This window comes from Podarcis muralis, chromosome 8 (assembly GCF_964188315.1).
Source record: "Podarcis muralis chromosome 8, rPodMur119.hap1.1, whole genome shotgun sequence".
Classification (NCBI taxonomy): domain Eukaryota; kingdom Metazoa; phylum Chordata; class Lepidosauria; order Squamata; family Lacertidae; genus Podarcis; species Podarcis muralis.
Window position 1 is genome coordinate 55,496,570 of NC_135662.1, and position 25,607 is coordinate 55,522,176.

At 41.1% G+C, this 25,607-nt stretch overlaps 1 protein-coding gene across 5 annotated transcripts in view; it reads right to left on the reverse strand.

Annotated features, from left to right (window-relative positions):
- The window catches only part of ZNF516 (zinc finger protein 516), a 111,483-nt gene that overhangs the window by 63,510 nt on the left and 22,366 nt on the right, over nucleotides 1–25,607 (reverse strand). Inside the window, exon 1 of one of the 5 annotated variants that reach the window (XM_077933204.1) lies at nucleotides 1,549–1,645. The exons of the other annotated variants lie outside the window; for them this stretch is intronic. The gene's annotated coding sequence lies outside the window, so the exon portion shown is untranslated. Of the gene's footprint in view, nucleotides 1–1,548; nucleotides 1,646–25,607 lie in introns of those variants that run through there. 5 annotated transcript variants of the gene reach the window in all.

The window sequence follows — 25,607 nt, forward strand, 5'->3', positions numbered from 1 at the left end:
CAGGGTTAAACTGTTTGAGGCTGAAATCCTTCTACATTAGTTATTTTAAACTGAATTCAACAGGAGCAAAATTTTGTATTTTCTGTAAAAGTTATTGAAGGGTAGAGATGGCTTAACTTCTGCTGTGCTCATACAGACTGGAGGCCTGCACACACTTCGGCTGCTTAAATCCCACTGCACGGGATGACAAGCATACTTGTACTACCTTCTGACCATAAGTATAATCATGTAAAGCAAAGTTTTGTAAGGATATCTTGACATTCTGTTGTGCTTTTTAAGAAGAAACGAGCCCTTCTCTTTGCTGGTGAAGAGACATCCTGTTCTATTATATTACAGTCACCAAGTTATTAACATGAATGTGTGAACAGTGCAATGCATCCAAAAGATTTCAAGATTGGTCAAGTATCCAGGAAGAGAGAGTTGCAAATTTATGATCAGCCAGGGCTGGCACTAGCACCTTGCATCCTTCGAAAGGTGACAGAGTCTTCAAATCCAATCAGAACCCAATCCCAATGTCCATCCTGGACCCCATTTAAAAACACCATAAATGTTTTCTGCATGGTGTTTGGGCTTCCTCAAACCTGCACCTAATTCTGGAATCAGAAACAAAGAATACCACTTGCAAATTTTGACCATATTCCACGGCTAGTAAAGACTCCATTATTAAGATGGTCTCATGAATATCTCTTCCTATATTGCCCAGTTCTATGCAATGCTGAACAGCAGTGGACAAAGACTACTGCTCCATTCAGTAGCGATAACTAATCTACTGCAGCAAGTTATCCAAAGCAGAATGTTTTCCCAGTTGTTCAACTAGCTCGAGTTCTGGTTGTTCTGGTTTATACGTACAGCATATCTTATTGGTGGCAACCTCCTTTTCTTCAGAATATGGAATAAATTTAGCTTCGCCTTTAAAAAGTTGACCTAGCAACCACAGCTCACCACGCCCACTCCTTTACCCCATCAACACTTAAGCATGCATTTCGTTAAAAGAAACAGTGAATACACCCATTCTGTTTCACTTACTTAAATTTATTCTCATATATAAACATGTGAAGAACCTAGGCTTTCAACAGCAGCTTAGCCATGCACCCTTGGCCTTGGAAGAACATCTGCTCAGACAGGGGACTGTAGGGTTACTCAAGCAATGAAGCAAGTTTAAAAAATAAACTTTCAGTTCTGATATGAGAATTTAACATTTTGCACAGCAATCCTCTCACCCACCGCACAAGAGGAACACCCAGCATGCTCTGAACAGTTCAAAAAACTGAAATGCACTTTCGAAGCTGCGATCATTCACATGCCTATTTAGAAATACATTGCACTGAACCCAATAGGACCTATATTACACGACTGATATGGCTGTCCTCAGCCCCTCCAGTGCGCCTATGGCTGCCCTAGAATTGAATCCCAGGCTTTGATATTCTGCTTCAAACCATCTGTTGCAGTGCCCCTTTCTCATCACCAAAGGCAGTTCACATTATCGGGGAAATAGAAAACGATGTAAAACTCTTAACACGTAACACATTTGGAATACCCAATCCTTACCTCCTTGCTCTGACAAAAATCCTGCAGAAAGGCTCTTCTTTCCTTCTATTGTGGACAACTTAATTCACTGTTATACTGCTTACTTCCAAAGGGAACACAACTGTTCAGTAACACTGGAGCAGCTAAATGCACAGGGGCGGGGAAGGGGTGCCTATCTTTAAATAGTAAGCATATCCTTGAATTCACAGGAAACCCTAGCAACCTGCGTCCTTCCAAGTAAATGCAGGCAATAGGAAAAAGTCAGCATGACATTGCCTTGATTTTCTTTTCCCCAAACCATTGGAACAAAAATACTGGCAGTTTAAAATATACATATATAGAAAACAGACAAAAAAAAATATGTTTTGTTAGTTATAGCCACAACTGAAGCATAAGTTGTCAAAATAGAGGGGTAGAAGTGAAAAATGAAAAAGAGAGAATGCTACAAATAAATAAGAGGGGTTGAGCTCTTTAAACTGAAGTTACTTCTGTTTCCAGTGTTACTGAAGTAGATGTTTTCTTTTTAATTAATGTATCCTGTTTTACACTTTGGGATACATCCTTTTCAGATTTGCAGCTATTCACCCTGCATCCTTACTCTGAGAATCCTTTTCCATGGCATTTTCTGACTCACTCGCTCTCCCTTCTCTGTTCTAATGATATTTTGAATGGGCTCTACACCTCCGGAGAACATAATTTAAGCTGTTCTGAAACAGCACCAAAGACGATAACCCCAAAGAAGAGACAAAGCACACCAACAAGCACCTATATTAAGCAAATGCAGCCTCCTGGCCATGGAATATCTACAATAAGGAAAAGCAAGAAAAGAACAACAGTGATATGTCCAATAAAGCAGCTTATTTAGCATTTTCTAAAGGAGATCCATCTGAAGAGGGTGTTCTTGTGCACTTCTACAGGGTATTCTGAGAAACACAGACCCGTCCCCCACTCAGGACATATTTTTTGCGCTTCAGTATACTGGTCCTGTTTGTCCTCCCAGGGACAAAGAAATGTATTTTATTGGCTACACTGTAGCACTATAAGGAATGAATTAAAATACATCATTAACATCCTGGTCCAGCTTATCTTACTACCAGGACAAAGAGGCAATTCTTTGAACAAATGGGAAGAGGAGGGGAACTCATAACAACAATGAAGCACTCCTTGCCCTAAAAACCGCTGTTACAAGATCAACAATTATAAGCTTATATTCTACAGATTTGGGTCCCAAAGAGCCGTATGAAGTGATGCATTCTCTAAATGGGAGAGTAAGTACCATTGATGACAAGGCCTTGGGGCTTCTGCTGTTCTCAGACCAATCAATAATCCATTATGTCCAAACTACATTTCCACTCTAATATGAAGAATAAAAGGACAGCCAATATTAGCAGTTATTTCATGTACAGGAGGGAAAAATCAATGAAACAGAACACACAAAAATGCTACCATCACAAGGTTGAAATGAATGGTCACACATGGCATTGACAAAACCGTTTACAGTACCCCTTTACCAACCCCCTTTATTTCAAAAACTGTCTCTGCGCGAACATATTTCGCACACATGTGTTCTCACACGCAACACACAGACACCCCACCAAATGAAATAGGGCTTTCCAAATTAGTGCCTTACCATAATTGCAGGACAAAGGACAAGCACATCACATTTTCAAGTGGAGGAAACACAATTCTCCTTTTCATTTAATGTCTCTGTTTCTCTGAGCAAGTCACTAATATCAAACATCATATCCCAATTGCAGTTAGCAGTATGAACAAATCTTCAAAACACAATCTGATCTCATCAAACATGGTATGCATCCATCGTTTTCTGGCATACATTGACACAAATAAGCTATTCTTTCTTTTGTCAACATAGCTTTTTAAGTTATCAAATGAGAGCTAGACTAGTAGTAGAAAATCATCTAAATAAAGAATATTTAATCATTAGATGAAAAATATTATTGCTTAAGAGCATATAGTGTATTTCTGGTAATAAAGATTAGTAGCTGAAGCTGACCTCAAATGCAAACAGGTCGGGGACAGCATGTTATTGTTGGTAAGATTAAGAAAACTAATCAGCGAACATGAGTAGGTATGGAGGTTTTGCCAGAGATGTTTTGATTTTAGAATGCTAATATGTAAGTTGCTATTGGCAACTTTAGACTAAGGAGAAGCTGAGTGGCAACAGGTAAGAGTAGCTTAAGGAGAATTTGAGGGAAATGTGCATTACACATTTTAACTTGCCCAATCAAAAAATGTTCTAAATAGGATGCACATAATTAAAAAAAAATTAAATTGTCCTGAAATCAAATATCAATTAATTACAATACAAATGAACAAAATCACTGCATTAAAAATAGTATCGAAGTCTCTTCTGTTCTGAAGCTACCTAATCCACACAAAAAACAGTAACAACAAATAACAATGTTTATGTTGTCTCTTAAAGGCTTTACAACAGGGGTCTCCTGCCTTTGGGGGCCTGGGCTTACATTTGGAAATCTAAGCAACTGCTGTGGGCACATAAGAGCCACTTCACAAAGGAAAAACTAGCTATGCTCAAAACCACCACCCCCAAACACCCAAAACACAACGTGCAGTGAGGGTAATGTCTGAGAGCATCATGGTGCCACACTGAGGATCCCAACTCTGAAACAATGCTGATACCTATAGATAACAAACCTCATAGGACATCGCTATAAAGATCTGGTCTATCTCCCTGCTGCTTTTGCAGAGGAAATTTTATGCACCATCCTCACAACCTGAGAAACATTCTTCAATATCTGCAGGGCTTGGACAATTTAAAAGACTCCAAAGTTCGAAAAGCATTGCACCTAAGAGCCAGCACATCTCTCAATAAACTGGATGCAAATCTTCCTTCCTCTTTACGACCATTGGAAGACAGTAGCATTCTGAATCAGCTGAAACTTCCAAATGAGACCCATCTTTAGTTCAGCTGAGCATGAGCCAAAGCACCACATGTCATGTTCTTGCAATCGTAGGCATTTATGCTTTCTCCATTCTCACAATTCCCAGCAGAGGTCAAACCTATATAGTTCATGATTTAATCCTGGATGAGGGTGCTAAATTGGCCCAAATTGGCAGACCAGCTGGGAAAGTATGTCTTATTGGGTTCCTGGTGCAGCACCAGCACAGCCTAGACTGCAATTTATTTATGCCCTTCCTCCAATGAGCTCAGGGCAGCATATATGATTCTTCCCAATCACCCCATTTTATCATCACAAGAACCCAATGAGAACCTAGGCTGAAATAGTCACTTGCCTTAGGAAACCCAGTGAGCTATGTTGATAGTCTCCGCAGTACTACTCCAATCTGAGGATGGGCAACTTGTGGCCCTCCAGATATTACTGGACCACAACTCCCAACATCCGTCACTATTGGCCATGCTGGAGGGGCTGATGGGAGCTGGAGACCAGCAATATCCAGACAGCCAGATGTTTTAAAGCAGCAGTTCTCAACCTGTGGGTCCCCGGATGTTGTTGGACTACAACTCCCATCATCCCCCAATGGGACACAGCAAGTTGTACCAGCTGGGGTTAGCGGAGGCACTCCATGCTATGAAACCCCTTTGGACTTCCAGTGACAAAGGTGACAAGCCAGCAGCCCAAGCTGAGCACCCCTGTCTGCAAACCCACCCAGAACAGAAAGAATTGTCTTACCAACATTGTATTTCAAAACAACCCCTATGTCTACTTTGACTGCTATGCTGTTTACACTGGGATGAATTTGATTGTTGATTGTGTTGTTTTTAATTGTTCTTCTTCTGTTTTGTTTTATTTCACTGGGAACAGTAACGCTGAAGGGCAACACAGGGCAAGACAAAGCAGATGCCCAGGTGTGGATGTAACAAAAACCCAAACCAGGGCTTAGCACCAACTACCGTGAAGGCAACAGAACCAGAGGAGAAGTGAAGCAGATGCAATTTTCACTCTGCATTCAAATGGTTGGTTGTTCGCACGTAGAATTATCTACACGCCAGGCCTTTCTCGTGGACCCATTACAACAGAAATTAAGGTACTTCCACAGTGTAGAGTACTTCATGATGAAACAGGATATTAAATCATCCTATTACTGTTTGGAAACCCACATATTTCATAAGCATCTATATATACATGCAACGTTCACGAAACCTAGCTGCCCTAAGTAACAGATGGGACTTCTTTTTTAACCGATAAAGAGGGACAATTTGGAAAGCAATAGTTCCGTATAGGAAATAAAATGTGAAACCCAAGCTGACTATTTTGAATTTCAAAAGCTGCCAGGCATAGTAATCCCCGCAGAGAAGAAATCGAACCTGAAATCAAACCTTTCAGCTGTCACCCCAGTCCGGCTTATTTTGGTGGAAAGTCCTGAACTATTTATATGGAACTCTAGCGTAATACGGCACAATGGCAAAAAGAAAAGCCCTCTTTGCTTCTTGCCAATAACATTCCCAAACCATATTTCACCACCTCCATAAACTTTGGTTTATATGGGGAAGTAGCCGCAAACATATTTCAAGCCTCTCATTCTGTCCAGTGGTACAGAGATCTCCTACTGCTATCCTCACCTGCTATGAATAGATGTGTTTTAATTTTTCTGGGAGGCTGTTCCTGAAAGACAGTATGCAGAATGAATGGTACAGACAAGGTTATTTATTCAATGACTATGAAACCAAGGATAGAATCCCTCATATGTCTGTTCTGTAGAGTCAGCATAAACCTGACTATTTTCCTAGGGAGCATCAAAAGCAAACAGAGGTTTGCAAGCATTTTCTGTCTTCCATTTTCCATGTTGGCTTTACAAACAGAACAGAGAAAATACTGGAAGCACTCCGCATCCCACATTAGTTTGAGCTCTACATTTTATAGAATGTTTTGCCTTTCCGGTTTGTTAAAACTTTAACAAATTGCTGCTAGTCACACCAGAGAAATGGAGTCAAGGCAGAGTGTACAGTTATGTTAGAATTCCAGGCTCTTGCTGAAGCTGCTGTCCTCATGTGGTTTTAAATTATCCAGTATAAAACATCTGACATTTCCACTGAAAATGGAAAGCCAAAATTCCTAGCCAGGAATGTAATGTCCCACTGCCTTTTATTTTTCACGTAAAACATAACAGTACACCATCCATGATAAATGGCAATCAATTTTTAACCGACCGAAGGCTTTGACAAAACATACTGAAGCAGCTGCACATGGAGGCAATAGTGCATTCCAGAACCAGAATAATTTTAAAACAAACACTAAGAAAAATAAATGAAATCTAAGAGCAACGCAAGCGGTCAAAATAACATTAAATGAATAATATTAAAAGCACAGATTGGAGAAACTGGAGTTCAGTAGCTTAACTAGAGTTCCCGTAGCAATGCAGATCTCCAGCAGGCATTTGACTAATTTTAGCAGCAGTCAGAGAAAACACAGAGTCCATAACAACTGTGTTGCTACCTGCAAGACAAAAACAAGTTTTCTGAGCTAAACACATGGAGTTTACTTGCCCTTAGAGAGAAACAGAGCCCACACTGATGGGCATTTGGCCACATATTTTAGCCACATATCAGCACTTGGGAGTGTGGCTAAATTCTGTTTGCCTTTTTTTGGGGACAGGATGATATAGACAACCAACCTATCACAGGATGAAGGGTTCTCCCCTAGGGCAGTTTGTTTATATATACAGTGCAGGCTCAGATTAAGAATACAATCTGATGAACAGCATGAACAGATTTTCCACAAATACATTATCTTGTACTATGAAGCATCACTGGGACACTTCTCCATTGCCACCATATGTATCAGCGGGAGGCAAAGTCTAAGCTCTCTATCATGTAAATTGTTTAGGTTGTCCTGGGTTTCAGAATTTGTACCATAGCAATGCTTGCTCCATCAACTGAAATTGTGGGGGGGGTTGTGAATTTTAAGTACTATTTTATTTATATGCCAGAAACCACTTTGTGGGCACAATGTGACAAAAATGTGGTCTATTAGCAAGCACAATAGATGAATTATAGAATACATACATATCGATCACTAATAGCATTCTGAAATTTGTGTTCTATTTTTATACACTATATCTACAGGTAGAACAGGAGTGCTGAATATCACTTCAGATATCACTTGATGCCCAGGCTCTGAATTCTTGCTTTTGATTTAGAAATATTGCAGAAATCACCTCCAAATATATTAAATCTATTTATTTATTTAATTGCATCCCACCTTTCCCCCAAGAAGCTCGAGGTAGTTCTCAATCTCCCCACTTTATCCTCCAAACAACCCTGTGAGGTAGGCTAGCATACAATTGGGAAACCAAGATGGTTTTATTTTCAACCACCTAAGTGAACCTCACTGAATAATCAGGAGGCTGTCCTCAACTCAGTGCTATGTTTAGAGATGCAGGTGAAGAGGAATGCCAGAAAGGCCCTTTGTCAACTTTGGCTGATTTACCAGCTGAAGTACACACTGGAGAAGGCAGATCTGGCCACAGGCATTCATGCCCTCATAACATGATATAGTTGACCTTAATCACGTGCTTTATGTGCATCTACAGTCACAAAGGCCCTGCTCACAGGCTTGCCACGAAGATCCATGAGATCTTCTAAGGCACTAGAGACAAGGCCTTTTCAGTGGTGGCCCCATCCCTGTGAATGTGTCTCTGACTCATCTCATCTTGATGATTTGGCCGTTCCAATATGCTTTTAACTGAATTAGGTGGCTGGGTCTAAAATTTCATTTCATTATTCCAATGAGAATGATTAAAGTAGCATTTGGTTACCATGACTAATACAGTTAATCCTGTTATTTACAGGAACAAACCTTGACCCAGGTCATAGCGTGCAGGCATATGTTGTAGCTTTCTTGCAGAAGCAAAGAGAGGTGGACCTGTTCCCCCACACTGCACACCAAGCCAAGGGGGTGGTGCAGGGCGTTGCAACTATGACATGTTGCACATGTAGAACAGAAGGTAACAGGTGGGGGGGACAACAAATTTTGGCCTTGCACACTGAGGCTGAAATTTGAAAGACCAAACTCCATCCCAAAGCTAAGGGGTTTTTGGTCTAGTCAGTATCTGAATGGGCGGTTGCCTAGGAACTCTGTGTATGATATCTTGAGTCACATGATGAGGAAAAAATGATACACACAACTAAATTAAATAAATGAACAAGCAGGAACCAGTGTTCCTTGCACACGGTTGCCAGGAAGGGCTAATTTGATCTTATCCTGCACTGTTTTCAAACCTTTAGTACAGTGGTACCTCGGGTTACAGACGCTTCAGGTTACAGACTCTGCTAACCCAAAAATAGTACCTCAGGTTAAGAACTTTGCTTCAGGATTAGAACAGAAATCATGAGCGGGGGCGCAGCGGCAGCGGGAGGTCCCATTAGCTAAAGTGGTATCTCAGGTTAAGAACCGTTTCAGGTTAAGAACGGACCTCCGGAACGAATTAAGTTCTTAACCCGAGGTACCACTGTATCTCCAACATTCTGTATGTTGTAAGCACAACAAAGGGATACTTCAAGTTATTTCCTTTTGCAAAATGAAGGCACTACATTTTGAGTGCTCTATCCCGGAGATCTAAAGCATTTCTTTAAGTAACCTGGTATGTAAAATGTCTTAATTTGATTAAGCTTTTGGCTGCTGCACTGATGAAGAGGCGATGGTGCTGAAATACAATCCTTTCGCTTTCTTACCATTCAGACAGCTTTCATTCAAAAGTTTTAAAAATGGCCCTGTCCAACTTGATGGCATATTTGAGTATAAAGATAAGACCCAAACTTCTGCCTGCATGACCAGTTGATACTGGCAACTGATACTGGCTGGGCTGACCAGAGGAGGGTGGGTGGTGTAGGTGGTAACAAAACCAATGACGAACCCTATAATATGGCTTGCCTCTCTGCAATCTACTTAGATAACTGACCATTAAGAACTATTCTGAGACTGAGGGGGGTTTAAAAAATATATAAAACCCTATAATCCATGGGTAGCTCTCAAGATGGAGTGGACTTCAACTCCCATCAGTTCCCGGCAGCATGGCCAAGGGACAGAGATGATGGGTGTTGTTATCCCAAATATTTGGAGTGCACCACGTTGGCTATATCTGCTGTAATCCATGCATTTCTAGTGCCAATGTGACATTTCCAGACTATTTAGAGCGTTCCATCATCTAGTTTGTATGCATGCTTGTACCAGGGAGTGTTAAAGTCACTCTGGTGTGCTATTTAGAATGCTACAAACTAGTATTTTAGCTGAGGAAACAAAACAAAGCAAGTAGCTTTCTATTCCAATCACAGAACTTGAACTACAACACTAACCACATAATGCTATCCATGTCTACTCGGGAGTAAACCCCAATGCTAGCCCAGGTTGTTTGTTGATGCACATATTACATCTGTGCTGATGGAACTGCACTGGACACAGATTAACTACAGGGCCGTGTTCAAGGTCTTGTAACAAACATATAAAGCAGTGAACAACTCAGGACCATATTACCTGAAAGACCTGTATAGACCTGTAACAATGAGGAAATTTTACTTGTGGTATTGCGCCCTATAGCCAATGACACAAAAACAGGCATTTTCTAACATTGCCCCTGCCCTCTGGAATGCCTTTCTGCCCACCATACATGTTAGTTGCTTCATACATCTTTTGAAGAAATAGATCTTTTTGCGCATGCTCTGACTCATAAGCTTGGACCCTGTTATTACTGAATTCTTGTTTTCCTGATACTGTTTCATTGTTTTTAAGTAGTATTTTTGTATACTGCTTAGAGATTAGTATTAATATTAAGCAAGTTAGAAATGCTTTTAAAGAACCAATTGCTTAAATAGGGTTACTCCCAAGTAAATCTGTCGTAATCACTCACCTGTACCCACTCACCTGGGAGTAACACAATGGGACTTACCCTCTGAACAGACATGTATGGAAATGTGCTGTTAATTTTTAAACCTGTTGCACAATGAACAAGCAAGGATTATGCCATTGCTCACAGTGCAACCCTATTGATGTCTACCATAGAAGCAATTCCTACCAAGTTCCTCAAAGCTCATTCCCAGGTAAATAGGGTTAGGATTGCAGCCTTAGTTATTATGGGACGTTTCGCAATTCTGTTCCTAACATAAAATTGCCTGGCATTCTTTTGATACAGATACTGGCCATCACTATATTCATTTCTGAAAATAGGCACCCACAACCCTCCAGAGCAGATGGGAGGGGGAGCAGCGTGAAGAAAAAGCATTAACTGATTGGGCAAAAGAAAGGCAGCATGGAAGAGAATGGAGTTAAGGGGCAGATCATGTGGCTGCAGGGAGTGGTGTAGCGTGGGGGGTGCATGGGGGGCCAGCCGCACCGGGTGCAACATCTGGGGGTTAGGGTTAGGGGGCACAAATCCACGGGTTAGGGGGTGCAAATTACTTGCCTTGCCCCGGGTGCTGATAACCCACGCTACGCCACTGGCTGCAGGCGAGAGAAGACTAAGTTAATTGTTCAAGTGGAAGTACGTTCTGTTCACAGTGGATGCCACTTCTAACAAACTACTAAGTTTCACTCAGACCACACCCATTAATAGTAACAGACCTAAGTTATTATTATTCATGTCTATTAATTCCAATTGCTCTACTTGCGAGTAAAAATCAGCTGAATGCAACCCAAGGATTCACCATGGATGTCCTCAGAGATATCACAGCACAAGAAATATTGCAGCAGTTTGAATATATATGAATAATAATAAAAAAATCACGTTAGGAGGAAAAACTACACTGACCAAATGCTTTGATTCCATGCCTTGTGTATTATAATTATGGGCCATTCTATTAATTTGTCTCCTTTCTTTAACTGTGTGTACTGAATAAAAATTAATCTTGTGTTTACTTATTTATGTAAAAAATATACCACCTAATATAATATAAATCTAAGCGGTTTCCATAAAAACAATTTTTTAATGGCACTAACATTTCCTGAAAACTAGGGAAATAAAATCAAAACTATTTATCTTAAATTACACTGAGCAGTGTAGATGTAACAGCAATGTCAGGGTCCAGAAAGATCAAGCCAGTTAATTAACCCACCCTTTCTGAGTTGAGAAGAAAATCAGAGAGGTTTGGGGCAACATTCCATGCTTCCTGAAAGTCACTGAAAAGGGTCAGTCCTCATCAGACTGCTTTTTTGGGGGACAGGGGAGTTGAGTTTGTTTTGGGGCTTGTTTGTTTTTTGCTACTTGGGGTTCAGCCCTATTGCTTTTCTGTGGTCCAGTTTGGGGTCCAGTCTTGTTGGCACTCAACTATCCAAGTTTGCTATTAGAGAAAGTTATTATTATAATTATCATGGCCCATAACTGAGTGCACCCATTTTTCCCTATTTCCCTCTTATCAGCTGCCTTCACATAACCACACTTTTTAAGGAAAAAAATCTTCATGACTTCCCTACTGCAGTTCTAAAGACGATCTAGAGATTTGGTGTAAGCAAGTTTTAAAAGGAAGTTCTTCAAACTGTTACATACATGATACCCCTCCAGAAATTCTTCTAAAGAAAATTATTTAGTCACCAGCTTTTCACACCCAGAAAGGTTTTACAGGCAGTTTTCAGTTCTTTGGGGATCAGCTCCCAAGGGGAAAGGTCTCCATAAAAATATAAGTGTGTAGAAAGATGCTATTATGAACACACCCTGCTAGTTTGCAGCACTTGCATCTCACTTTATATATATATATATATATTTCTTAAGCTCACTACGTGAAGGTGTGTTTACAAAATAACCACATTTGAATTTGCTTTGTACTGAAAAGTATGATGTCAAAATTGTGCAATCTTCTGGAATGGCTTATAGAACTTCCCACGCAGTAGCAGCTCCCTACTTTTGCAGTGGGACACAATGCATCACGCAATATTGACCTTCCAGTAAAGTTGAGCAAGTTCACATCAAAAGGAATTATCAACTATTGCAAAACAGGTGGGGCTTATTGCTGAAATTGGATTGGGCTTAGAGTTGTGGTGGTGGTGGTGGTGTGTTTAAAATTGGTTGCAGGTTTTCCAGGAAGCATTAATGTTGTTGTTGTTGTTGTTGTTGTTGTTGTTGTTGTTGTTATATATAATATCACCTGACACAAAGCTGTGTTATGAGCAGTGCAATGTGATTTGGCTTTCCTCAAGATGCTCAAATATACCTCTTCCTATCCAAAAAGGTCCACTTACCCCTTGGTCCCTTGCCTCTAAAAAGTTGCAGAAAAAAAGACAAAGGAAACTTGCATAAGGCAAGGCGTTTCCTCAACTGCTGAAATGTTAGCACTGTTTTGGTGTGATCTAATTGTTGATCACATTATGGTACAACTTGTTCTGCTGCTTTTTGACAGCATACACTTAAAAAACAGTTACAGGTCCTACCATGCGCCATCAATCAATAATAATTTTTAATGATAGTGACCATTCTCCAAGTTTTTAAATTCTCCAGCATCAATACATCACCCCACCCCCTTCCACTGTAATGACCTTAGCTCAGGGTGGTACAAACTGCAGCCTTTTTTGGCAATCCTTGGCAACATTCAAGAAAAAAACATGCTGAAGCCTTAAAAAAAAGTATTGTTTGTTTCATGGAGTGCATACTTCTGTTTGTATTTTAAATTCGTTTAATAATTAAATATATTAATTGTATTAATTCTATATTTAATTATATATATTAATGTTAATGTATATTTCAGAATCCTAGAATCATAGCATTGCAGAGTCAGAAGGGACTCTCAGGCCTATCTAGTCTAACTCCCCTGCAATGCACGAAACTCAACGGGATCATACATGAGAGGTGGCCATCCAACCTCTGCTTAAAAACCTCCAAGGAAGGAAAGTCCAGACCTCCTGAGGGAGTCTGCTCCACTGTCCGATAGCACTTACTGTCAGAAATTTTTTCCTGATGTTTAGTCAAAATCTCCTTTCTTGTAACTTGAATCCATGGATCCTGAATCCTACTCTCTGGATCAGCAGAAAACTTCCATCTCCCATGTGTCAGTCCTTTAGATATTTGAAGATGGCTATCATATTAGTCTCCTCTTTACCAGACTAAAGTAAAGGTAAAGGTACCCCTGCCCGTACGGGCCAGTCTTGACAGACTCTAGGGTTGTGCGCTCATCTCACTCTATAGGCCGGGAGCCAGCGCTGTCCCCAGACACTTCCGGGTCACGTGGCCAGCGTGACAAGCTGCATCTGGCGAGCCAGCGCAGCACACGGAGTTCCGTGTGCTTTACCAGACTAAGTATACCCAATTCCCTCAGCCATTGCTCATAAGTCTTTGTTTTCAATCCTACATGGCCACTGGTGGTCTTTGAGGGAGGGGCAGGGCCTGGGCAGCAGACCAGAGTGCACAAGTCTTCGCGCTGGTCCGCCACTACAAGATTTAAGCCGACTGTGCCTGAAATCTCCAGCGCAATTGGCGGAAGAGCAATGCAAGGGCGGTTTGTGTGGTGGGTAAGGCATTGAGTGGAATCCTTAGTCCAACTCTGGGTATGTGACTTGGTGCATCTCCCTGACCTAAGGCAGGTACGACATCAGAGAGTACCCCAATAAAGGGGTATGGGTGGAAGTTTCTGTCCTGAAGCACAACAGTGGGTAGAGGGGCCATAGAACCTCCAATTGCAGCCTGGGCACCTTAGTTGACCTGCATCTTGAGGTGCTTCATAACCCAGGCATGCCTCTATTCAAACCTAAGCCTTCAGCCAGGAAGCTGATACAGGATACATGCCCAGTGCCTAAGCCTAAGCCTACCTGCACCTGTGATCAATAAAGTTGTGGCCCATTTTAATCCCCCAAAGTTGTTGTGTCAGTTTGTTCCATCTCAACTTTCCATTCACATGGGGCACACTGCACATGGGTCCAGAATGAAGTTTGTACCTGACATACTGGCTGAACTTAACTCATTAATCACTGATTAATAGGGAAACAGGACACAAAATACTTATAAATATATGAAAAACTGACAGAGACCATATCTATCCCTGGGTCTTTGTATAAAGGTTGAAATCCTCTGCACTACACTAACATAGCCTGGCTCAGTTTCTTACTTGCCCATTCACCTCTAATGAATATAAATTCCTTCTGAGCAACTCTGCCACACCCAATGCAGGAAGCCTGTAGAACTGTGAGTTGGTAAACTGTTTTGCAGGCTGGTGCACTATTCTTCTCCCCTTTTCTTATCTGCAACACTGCACACACTAATATTCCAGCGTGAAGGATTTCAGTGCAAGTATTCATTCTCAAATTCTTCCAGTGCTTTGCTTCAGGCACTTTTGCACAGGAAAATGGGGCTAGAGAGCCTACTGATTAGGGTCCCTTCATTCTCCAGGAAAGTTTCTAGCCTAAACCCCATAAAATTAGACATGCACATACTTTGTCTGCTTGTCCTGATTTTTCACATCTAACTCCAGTTCTCACCAAGAGTTTGCATATGGATAGCAAACAAGTCTGGCTCCATAAACAAAATCTGTGCCCTAATTATTCATTGTTAAAAACAGTGGACAAGACATTCACACCTGAAGAGTCAACACTGGAAGAAGAAGAGGAGGAGGAGGAGTTTGGATTTGATATCCCGCTTTAGCACTACCCTAAGGAGTCTCAAAGTGGCTAACATTCTCCTTTCCCTTACTCCCCCACAACAAACACTCTGTGAGGTGAGTGGGGCTGAGAGACTTCAGAGAAGTGTGACTGGTCCAAGGTCACCCAGCAGCTGCATGTGGAGAAGTGGGGAAGCGAACCCGGTTCACCAGATTATGAGTCTACTGCTCTTTACCACTACACCATGCTGGCTCTCACCACACTACCACTCTCACCACACTGGAAATGTCTTATGAACTCCAAAACTGCAGCAACTGATTTTCGTATTTGGAAACATGTGATAAACATGCCTGTCACCTGGTTGAGTATCTTATGTTTAAATAGTTAAAGCAACTAGAGGTGGGAGGGGATAATGCTGAACCGAGCCCCAAAATCATTCTAAAAGCTATTAATATGAGTTTAGGCTTCTTTACCAGACTTTCCACCCCCACCCCAAGCTTGCAAAACATGCTGTCACATTTTTTAAAACTCACCTCAACAACAAGGCCTTGAGAAAACACTTCAAAGACAAATAAGATTCAGCATTACTTCTCTTTTTAAAAAAATTCCTTAGGGGCTGATAAAGGTGTATTGGGACTACATGTTGCCACGTAAATTATCATCTTGCATATATGCCAGTGTCATTATAATGCTTGTGTTCTAAACAGAAGCTTGATGAAACTGAGTGTTCAGCTGTCTCGTGGCCACAAGAAACAAAGTACAGAATGAGATATTTGACTGCAATCCATACAGTTAAGGTGTGGTGATAAAGACAGAAGCACCTAATAGATTTTTACTTTCAAGCATTATATTAATTGTTTAAATATATGGAAACCTTATATATGGTAGCCAAAATTCAGCACAAAACTCTGCTTACAAACTAAGCTTAGCCCAGCCTAAGTCTTCATTGGATTGTACAACAAAAGAATAGCTTGTAATAATAATAATAATAATAATTTATTATTTATACCCCCACCCATCTGTGTGATCAGCTACAGAAACTTCTATTCTTTTAACTACTTCATGTTGCAGTTTTGGGTTAGGTAAACTGTGCTGGTAACTTACTCTCAACAATGTTGCTGAATGTCAGTTTTGCATGCTTTTTGGCTTTAGATTTCTTCTAAGTTTATAGGTTAACTCTGTACTGTACTTTGTATCTTTTTTTCACACTGTATATTTTTAAAATCCTTTTAATTTAAAAAAAGTGTGCAGCACATTACAACACATCCGTATGAACATTAAAAACATAGTAATTCAGATGATTTCTTCCAAAGATGCTGCATAATTCTACAAGGGCAGCATTAAGATGATACTTCATGCAACAATACTGTTACTTGTAAACAATGGCAAGGTGGGCTTTCCGCACATTAGCATTGAATAAAATGGTGGCTAGCAGTAGTGTCAGAACTACAACACAGTCTTTTCCATTCTAAGAATGGAATGTATGAAGTTACCCTTTCATCTCCCAAGATGAATAATTCATCTTCAAAACTGAGCATCTATACAAATCACCCAAACAGTGAATTAGAGTAGGGATGGTTGAGCAACGCATAACTGTGATTAGTTGAGCTCCTCCTCCTCTTCCGATGGGTTAAAGGGCAAAAAGTGATCCATAAATTTTAGGGGGGGGGGGAATCATTACTACTCTTCTTACTGTTACAGCACAAAGACATTCAAAAACAGGTACAAAACAAATGGCACATTATTACACATTATTGACACTGAGCAATGAGTTTATTCTCATGCTTGCCAGACCCACAACTGCAGCGCAGATCAATGTTTGACACCACCAAGTGTTTTACAGCCAGACTCAGGGCTCAGCAGCTAATTAAGGCAATGAACAATGTTAATATTGAACAGTTGCTAGGCTGTAATGTTAAGCTATATTGCACTATAGCAACTCGCACTGGAAGGACACCCATCTGTATTCACTCCCTTGCCAACTGCACTGGGTACAGCACCTTTCTGTGAAATGAAAATACTTCACACTCCCCTGAAATTAGCTACCCTCCTACATGCAAGCACTTGGCTTCGGCTGAAAAGCAGCAATGTGGGTCACTTTGCAGTTCCACGTAGTTTGCTCAGTTTATTTATTTTTTGAAGCATATGTTGGAGGCAAAATTCAGGCAATTTAATTATCACCTAGACAATCTACAGCACACTCCAAAACACCATGCAAAACACTAAATGGCTGCTCTCCCAAAAATATTGTCTCTAGCATGGAGTCAGTAAAGCATGGGACTTGGAGGCAAAAGGTGAACACAGCCATTCTACAGAATACCTGCAATATCCCCAAAGTCAAAGAGTTGTCACTAATATTGGATACTATAGTAGAACAATTGACTAGAACCAGACACGGTTTTGTAAAATGCAACTGCAAGGCTAAGTGCTGAAACCCAGTGTTAACATGGTGTTTTGTCATGCTATAATAAATTCATGTAAAAATATACAATTCTGCATGTTTTAAGAATATGGGCAATGTTGTTTGTGGTTCATACAGGTGTCACAAGTCATGCATTCATGTTTGGTTCAGTTACAGTCACAAATACATTGTCCTGTTATTAATTATAAAAACAGTATTTAATCGCACATTCTGCAGTGTGTGTGTTTATTTTCCTGGCATTTTCTGACCATTGCCTAATCCCACCCAGAGAATTTGAAGAAACAACATTCAGTGCCTGCACGTCTTTTTTATGTAACCCCGCATTCTTAAGACATGGATGGGGAACCAGTGGCTCTCCAGATTTGGCGGGTCACTACTTACATATCCCTGCCCTAAGCTTTACTTGGAAAACTATAAAATTCTTGGGACTCTGACTAGGTTAAATCAAGCTACACCCATTTTCATTTGGCCTCATCTGGTAATTTACCAAACACCATTTACTAATAAATAGAATTCCTAGGTAATCTAGAATATCTGTTTTTTGTACTTTGCTGCTAACATTTACACACACACACACACACACACACACAATTTATCTGGCTCTATGTGCAAGTTTGGAAAATATTTGTTGTTTGGAAAATATCTGTTTCTCTATGGAAGGAACACCGCATTAGGAAATGCTCAAATTATTATGACTGTTATTGTTCTCCACTGGCAAAATGCCTAAAGATGGAAAAGGTACTGTAAATATCCTCAAATGCCTTGTAAAACAAGACTTTTCAATTTTTAAAAATACCACACACACCCCTGAACTGAATTCTCTACCTAGCACAAGCAAATCTTCTCACACGTTGTCCAGTATGATGAAGCAAACATAGGAACGTAATATAGGAGATCCTTTCCTGATTGAGAAACACTCAGTGTGGTGTAAGTAGTTAGGGGACTGGGCTAGGGCCTGGGAAACCAGGGTTCAAATCCCCACTCACTGGGTGACCTTTGACCAGTCGCTGTCTCTTAATCTGACCTACCGCACAGAGTTTGTGAAAATAAAATAGGCAGGGGGGAAACCAGGTATACCACCTAGAGTTCCATGGAGAAATGTTGGAATAATGTAATAATAAATGAATAATGTGAATTCCTGCATTTTTAATGAAGGGTTCCAATTAGCTTCATAGGGTTTTTTTGTTTTTCCTTTAAAAAAATGCTAAGATGGAATAAATAGCAACTTAAATGCTTCATAGCCAAATACTTCACTGCCAAATACAAGATTCTTATTGGTCTGCATATATATTGCCATCAAGTGTATTCTAGCTTTCTTTTTTAGTTATGCCAAGAAAAACAAGCACAACTCAAGGTCAGGGAGAAACCGTTGTTCTTCAGCCTTATCTGAATTCCATTTCAGGACAACAAAACACAAACCATTTTAAACAGGAAATTCTTCCAAGAGTAATTAATTCGTCTTACAAGTGAATGTGAAATGTTGTGGTGTGTTGTTGTTTTTTTAAAACACCTGGCTTAAAATAACACTGAAACCACACTGCTCACATAGCTATTCTATTTAATTTAGTGGCTAAGTAGTCAGCAGCATATGTACTCATGTTGCACGCATTTCTCAAGTGTAGATTCTGATGTAGCCAAACAGGAGGGAGGTATCGGCAGGCTCAGAGGAAAGCACCATATACAGAAGCACCAAAGATAAAATGAAGAAACTTTATGGGGATCCTAACAGAGGAGAGAGAGAGAGAGAGAGAGAGAGAGAGAGAGAGAGAGGAGCCCCAATAGAGCTCCATGACGACTGAGCAAGTTCAGTGGACACAGAATGCAAAGACCCTTTAGAGAAAAATATGGGAAACTGCAGGGAGGGAGGGTATGGAATGGAGTATCCTAGAAGAGAACAAGGCATTTAGCTCAGTTGGTTAGAGCAGTGTTTCCCAACCGGTGTTCCGCGGCACACTAGTGTGCCGCCGGACGTTGCCTAGTGTGCCGTGGGAGTAGTGGCGTAGCGTGGGGGGTGCCAGGGGTGCCAGTCGCACCGGGCACAACATCTGCGGGGGGCGCGAGTCCAGAGGGAAGGGACAAGTTCCTTCCTCCGCCGGGCTCCCCGCCGCCACCGCCAGCCTTGCGCCCTAGCGCGCGCACCCCCCGCCGCCGCTGCGGCTGCGCTCCACTCACTGCTCGCAGGAGGAGCAGCCACTGCAGCAGCGCTGACACCGCCACCGACGCCTGGCCGGGCACGGGCAGCCTCCGCACCCCGACGCCGACGCCATCCCCTTCCCCCTTTTTTTCCAGAGCTGGGGGAGGGGGAGGTTTTAAAAGGGGGTCTTGCATTGGCGATCCTGCAGCACTTTGGGCCGCACGACGCGAGCGCGCAGCATGGATCAGCCACGACCCCACCCCGTGCATTTCCCGGGGAAAAGTGCTCCACGTGGGAGGCGCGTTTCCCCTTCATTCCCTCTCGTGCAAATCCTCCTTGGGTTCCCTCCCCCGTCTTTCCTCTCCCTACCTCACAAAAGCCTCACCTCGTCGCCTCCTCGCTGCCTCTCGCCTCCGCAGGAGCGTTTCCCTCCGCGGAAGAAGGAGCAGGGCGCTTTTGCAACTTTGCCTTCCCCGCCCCACCACGGAGCACATTTTCCTCGCCCCCCCAACCCCCGCATGTAGAATAGAAGCCCTCCAGCCTCCACGGTGCACAAACTCTCCCCTCTGCAACGAAGCGCTTTGTTGCATATCTTTGGTGAGGTTTTTAGGCAGTCTTGGTGCACCTTAAATCAGCGCTAATTGCGCCTGGACGCAGTATTTACTTCTGAGTAGGCCCCCTTCTCCCCCCCCCTAGCACCTGACGTTGCTATTCGTATCATCAGGTTTGTTTGTTGATAATTTAATTGTTTTAAAAGCATCATGCTAAAGAGCTCTCTCCCACCCCCAGACCCTTGGGCAAAACAGAAACACACACATACACAAACACAGAGATTGAGCCCTGCAGGTTTTATGAAATGAATGGATTCTGAATGCCTGTTTCAGTGGCTTGTCCGCCTTAGGCTGCTGGGCCAGACACCTGTTACACGGTGCAGTCCGTAAGCTGTGAGCGCTGCTACCTGCCGCCGAGACCACGTAACGACAGTCTTGAAAGACCTACATTGGCTCCCAGTACCTTTCCGAGCACAATTCAAAGTGTTGGTGCTGACCTTTAAAGCCCTAAGCGGTTTCGGTCCAGTATACCTGAAGTAGCGTCTCCGCCACCATCGTTCAGCCCAGACACTGAGATCCAGTGCCAAGGGCCTTCTGGCAATTCCCTCACTGTGAAAAGTGAGGTTACAGGGAACCAGGCAGAGGGCCTTCTCGGTAGTGGCGCCCGTCCTGTGGAATGCCCTCCCATCAGACATCAAAGAGATAACCATTACCTTCTATGCTGTTACTATTTTTTTATTTTTTTTTACATAAGTAAAAAGTGACTTTTCCCCATCTGGCATGGTGGTGTGCCTCGAGATTTTTTTCATGAAACAAGTGTGCCTTTGCCCAAAAAAGGTTGGGAAACACTGGGTTAGAGCATGGTGCTAATAATGCCAAGGACCAGTTGCATATTCCTGCCTTGCCAGGAATTGGACTAGATGATTATCAGGGTCCCTTCCTATCTACAATTCTCTGTTTCTAAGGCGGGCTGTAATCCGGAAAACGAACACTCCACATGGCAACAGTTTGTTGCAGGTCCTGCTTGTATTTATGCTTGTGAACAATGAAATTCATGGAACGTATTATTCATCTTCCACACAGGAATGGTGATTAGAAAGCATCACAATTTAAGTCGCATTTTGCAGAATAAGAAAGTGGGGTGTATTGGCATGGTTGAAAGAGGCCACCACAATTGGGTAGTTACTTCACACAGTTTGCCCATAAAGCTGCCTGCATATTGTGTTCCGAGGAGCCACCCATACAGCTTCTTGCACCCATGAATCTGGTCAGAGAATGGCGTATGTGTTGCCTGGTGAATGACTGAAGAAACTCTTCCAAAAACAAACAGAAGCCCATTTGTTTGGTGCTCAGAGGTTTTATACATAGATATAAGCAAAGAGAGAAGGTGGGCATGAAACAGCATGGATTAACCCTTATTTCTTCCAAAAACAAATCCCTGAAAGGATATTATTCTAATAGGAGAGTAACATAACTTTCTAAAATGAAGTCTGACCGGGGGGGGGGGGGATATTTTAAGCAATCACACTCAACACCAAAAAAAATTGTCTCAGCTCAAATTAAACACCAAAGCCCGTGTTCAGATAAGCTTCCTGAATATCTAAAAGATGAATACTTGAGAACAGAAATTCTGCTTTTTATGTGCTGTGGATCTGTAATTTATTTCATCCTGTTGCGAACACGAATCTACAATTCCACACAGGGCTTCTGCATTCACAGTGAGTACAGACAGACATATGCACAAGCAACCACTACTGAAGTGGGAAGATGACGTCACTATCATATAGCTGTTAATGATTTGGCAGCCCCTCTAAAAACTCTCCTGGACATAGAGACAAAACAGCTATTTTCATGATCCTTTTCACAGCATCTCAGGAATGTGTTTTCTGAAGATATCTTAAATGCTTCTGTGATCATTAACTTTAAGAAGAATGTTTGATTTGGGGGGGAGGGATGCAATGTGACAGAATACTATACATTCTGTTGGTTTGGTTAAGCCAAACATGCCCAATGGCATTATCTGATATCTATACCAACACCCATAAGTACAAAATACACAAAAATATTTGTCCAAATGACTATACAACTACATCAAGTTTATTTTGCGAATGGTCTGTTCACAGAAGCCTCTCATAACATATGTACATCCTATCTGTAACTTCATCCCAGCCCACAATTGCCTCTGGATACACAAATGAATTATTAACATTTGCCTAAGTATGTTTCTGCATTTTCCTTGCAGAAAACGAACAAATGAATATTAATGTTCATTACTAAAGACAAATTATCTGCTGGATGTGGAAAAGTCTAGCTACAGAGCCACCTGCATTCCTCCAAATATTCCAGTTATAGTTAATTTCCTGGAGGTTTTTCATTAAAAAGTTGCTGTTGCTTTGGTCAACGACAAGTCATTTTATTCAGAAAATAGTTAAGCCACTAACAGAATCATAAACAATAAAGACACATTAGCATACACCTCTATTTTTAGTTGCTGCTAGTCTGTCTTTAACAATGTGTCACGTTATACTATTTACATCAAGGTGGTTAGAAATTGGTTGAAAAACAAATGGTGATTATAAATGACTGAGCGCATCACCCCTCCTATTTGTTATGAATTTGTATAGATGGTTCACAGTCAGATTCTTAAGACATATAGATTTTCAAAGAGGCATGTGATATGATACAAGTGCAACTTTATACATGCACAAGCAAAATGACAATAGCCATGACAAAATGGAATTACTAATAGTGTAACAGAGACTGGGCAGTTAAATCTCTAATCATCTTAAATATAGGCTAAAACTAAAAGTCAAATTTAAGCTAAACTCTGGAATCAAGCAGATTTACTAAGCTTGTAAGTAGTCTCAGGACTGTGGCTTTCATAAGTAAACATAATTAGCTACAATTATGCCAAGGCCAACTCGACCAGCATTTAAATTAGATGAAAAATGACTTTGGTTCACATAATTTGGTTCTGAATCAGGATAATAAAATATACTGTACTTATTGAGTGCATTGAGGAAAAGGGTAACCAAGTTCCTTGAGGATAAGATAGTTCTGAACCAGAGCAAATTTTAAATAAGTTACTAGGTTTGAAATTCAAATGTTTATGAACATTTCTTGGCAGAAGCAGATTTAGGGGAGTGCGACTGGATTGGTCACAATGGGCATGAAAACTCAGGGGTGGCACAACTATAATAGAGAATGGAAGGTGAGAGGTTGGGGGTGAATTTTGGCATCACATGCTGAAATTTGAGACCCTCAAGGTCTGCAACTGCTCTTGGCTTCCTGTCCTATCCTGGTTGTCCTCACAACAGGAAGGGGCACACTCCTCCGACCCCCCACCCCACCCCGATGTGTAAACACACCAGTATATATATACCGTAATTACTCAAAACAGGTTTATTTCAAACCTGCCATAATTTGCAGAGTTCAAGAAATCTAATCCTGGTTCAAAAAATGGTAATCAGAACCCTCCTTTATCATTATATCACTGCTAAATGAGAACTTGAAAATCTTAGGATTCATACAGGCAACATCAGCTGGTATCCTAATCTGTATACAAAATAAACATTTTATTCTCTGCTGCCACTCATAATTGTTTTAATGGCAAAGTTCTAACTAAGAATTTAAAGTGAAGTTAAGAGATTATGTTCTCTTAACTTTGAAACTGGCAGATAATGATGATGGCGATGGTGATGATGATTATACCAATAAATAAACATAATATATTTCAACACCCTGTTTCTATGCAGAGCTGGTTTCAATGAATTTAGGGCATGTAGGCAGTTGCTGTCTACCAAGTCAGACAGTGGATACATCTGGCTGAGTACTACACACTAACTAGTCATAACTCTTGTAAAGTTTTGGGCGAAAGTCTTGCCCAACTCTAAACTGGAGATGTTGTGGACTGGCACCTTTCAGTTGCAAATCACACGTTTCTGCCACTGAGTTAGTTATGGCTCTTCCTCTAATCCCTCCTTCAGCTCTCAAGAGTTACATTCCTTTCAGGCTTTTTGTCAACTAGCTCATAGCATGAAAGCCTTACATGCAAGTTGTACAGGGTTATCTCAGGCCACGCTGCCATGACTGCAGAAACCAAGAACTCACAAAACAGAAGGAGGACATTTCTTCCCAAGGATATTTGAAAAATGCAACATCAGGCTCTTCAAGGGATGTTTTGGATATTATTTGGCACACTAACATTTAGATAGATAAAACAATTCACATTTTGAGTAGCATGAAGGTGCAGGGGCACATTTCTCATGCTAAGTGAGATTGATGGCCTTATGACACTTAGCAACTAACAAACTCCAGGGCCTTATTTCAGAGGAGACAATGCATATATCCCATACCTCACACAGTGCTAGAGCATCGTATGTATGAAAAATCTGTGAAGTTGTCTTCAGGATCATCTTTATATCTAAACAAGGCCATACAATTCATGAAGATTATATATTACTACAATAACACACCTAAAAATAGACATACAATAAGCATGGCATCATATGTAAGAGACAAAACATAATCAGATGATTATTTCTTCATATATTGTTCCTATTTTTAATTTCCCTACTTCAGCAAGCATATGGTCATGTGATTCAGATATACAGTATCTATGAAGAGTCAGTGGCTCAGGAGTGCAATGCCTCGAGGACAGCCTTTCTCCATATGAACTAACCCAGACCCTGTGATCACCGTCTGAGACCTTTCTTCATACGCCTCCTTCATGAGAGGTCCAGAGGGTGGCAACACTAGAAAGGGCCTTTTCTGCAGTGGCTTCCTATTTGTGAAATACTCTTCCTAGGGAGGTTTGGCTGGTGCCATCATTATACACCTTTAGGCGCCAGGCAAAAATGTTCCTCTTTGACCAGGCCTTTGGCTGATTAACATCCTATATCCTTTTAATTGTATTTTGAGGTGGGGGGGTATTGTTTTGTTCTGGTCTTGGTTTTTATTGTGTACTCGGTGCTTTTATCTTGTGAACTGCCCCGAGATCTACGGATGAAGTGTGGTGTACAAATTTAATAAATCAAATAAAACACCCAAACCCCAACTTTTACAATGCCATTTATTATTATTATTATTATTCCCAAGAGGAGCCCATCAATCCCATGGCAGTTATGTTGCATTTTTTCTTATTGAGCCAATGCTTAACACAGGGGTTTGCTTGCTGTTTTTATATATATATGTATATATATATGTGTATATATATATATATATATATATATATATATATATATAATAATGAGCATAAATTAATTCTAAGGAATTCAGGCACCATTGCTCCAGCTAGAGTCAATGTCTTGAAAACAATTCCAAATCAAAGATGTATGCCGGGCCAATCATTGGAACTGTGTGCATTCTTTCCATAATGTGAATTCCCCCAAACCCACCCCATTAAGAAAAGGTATGAAATTTTTCTATTAATACCATTGACCCGAACATCTCTGGCAATA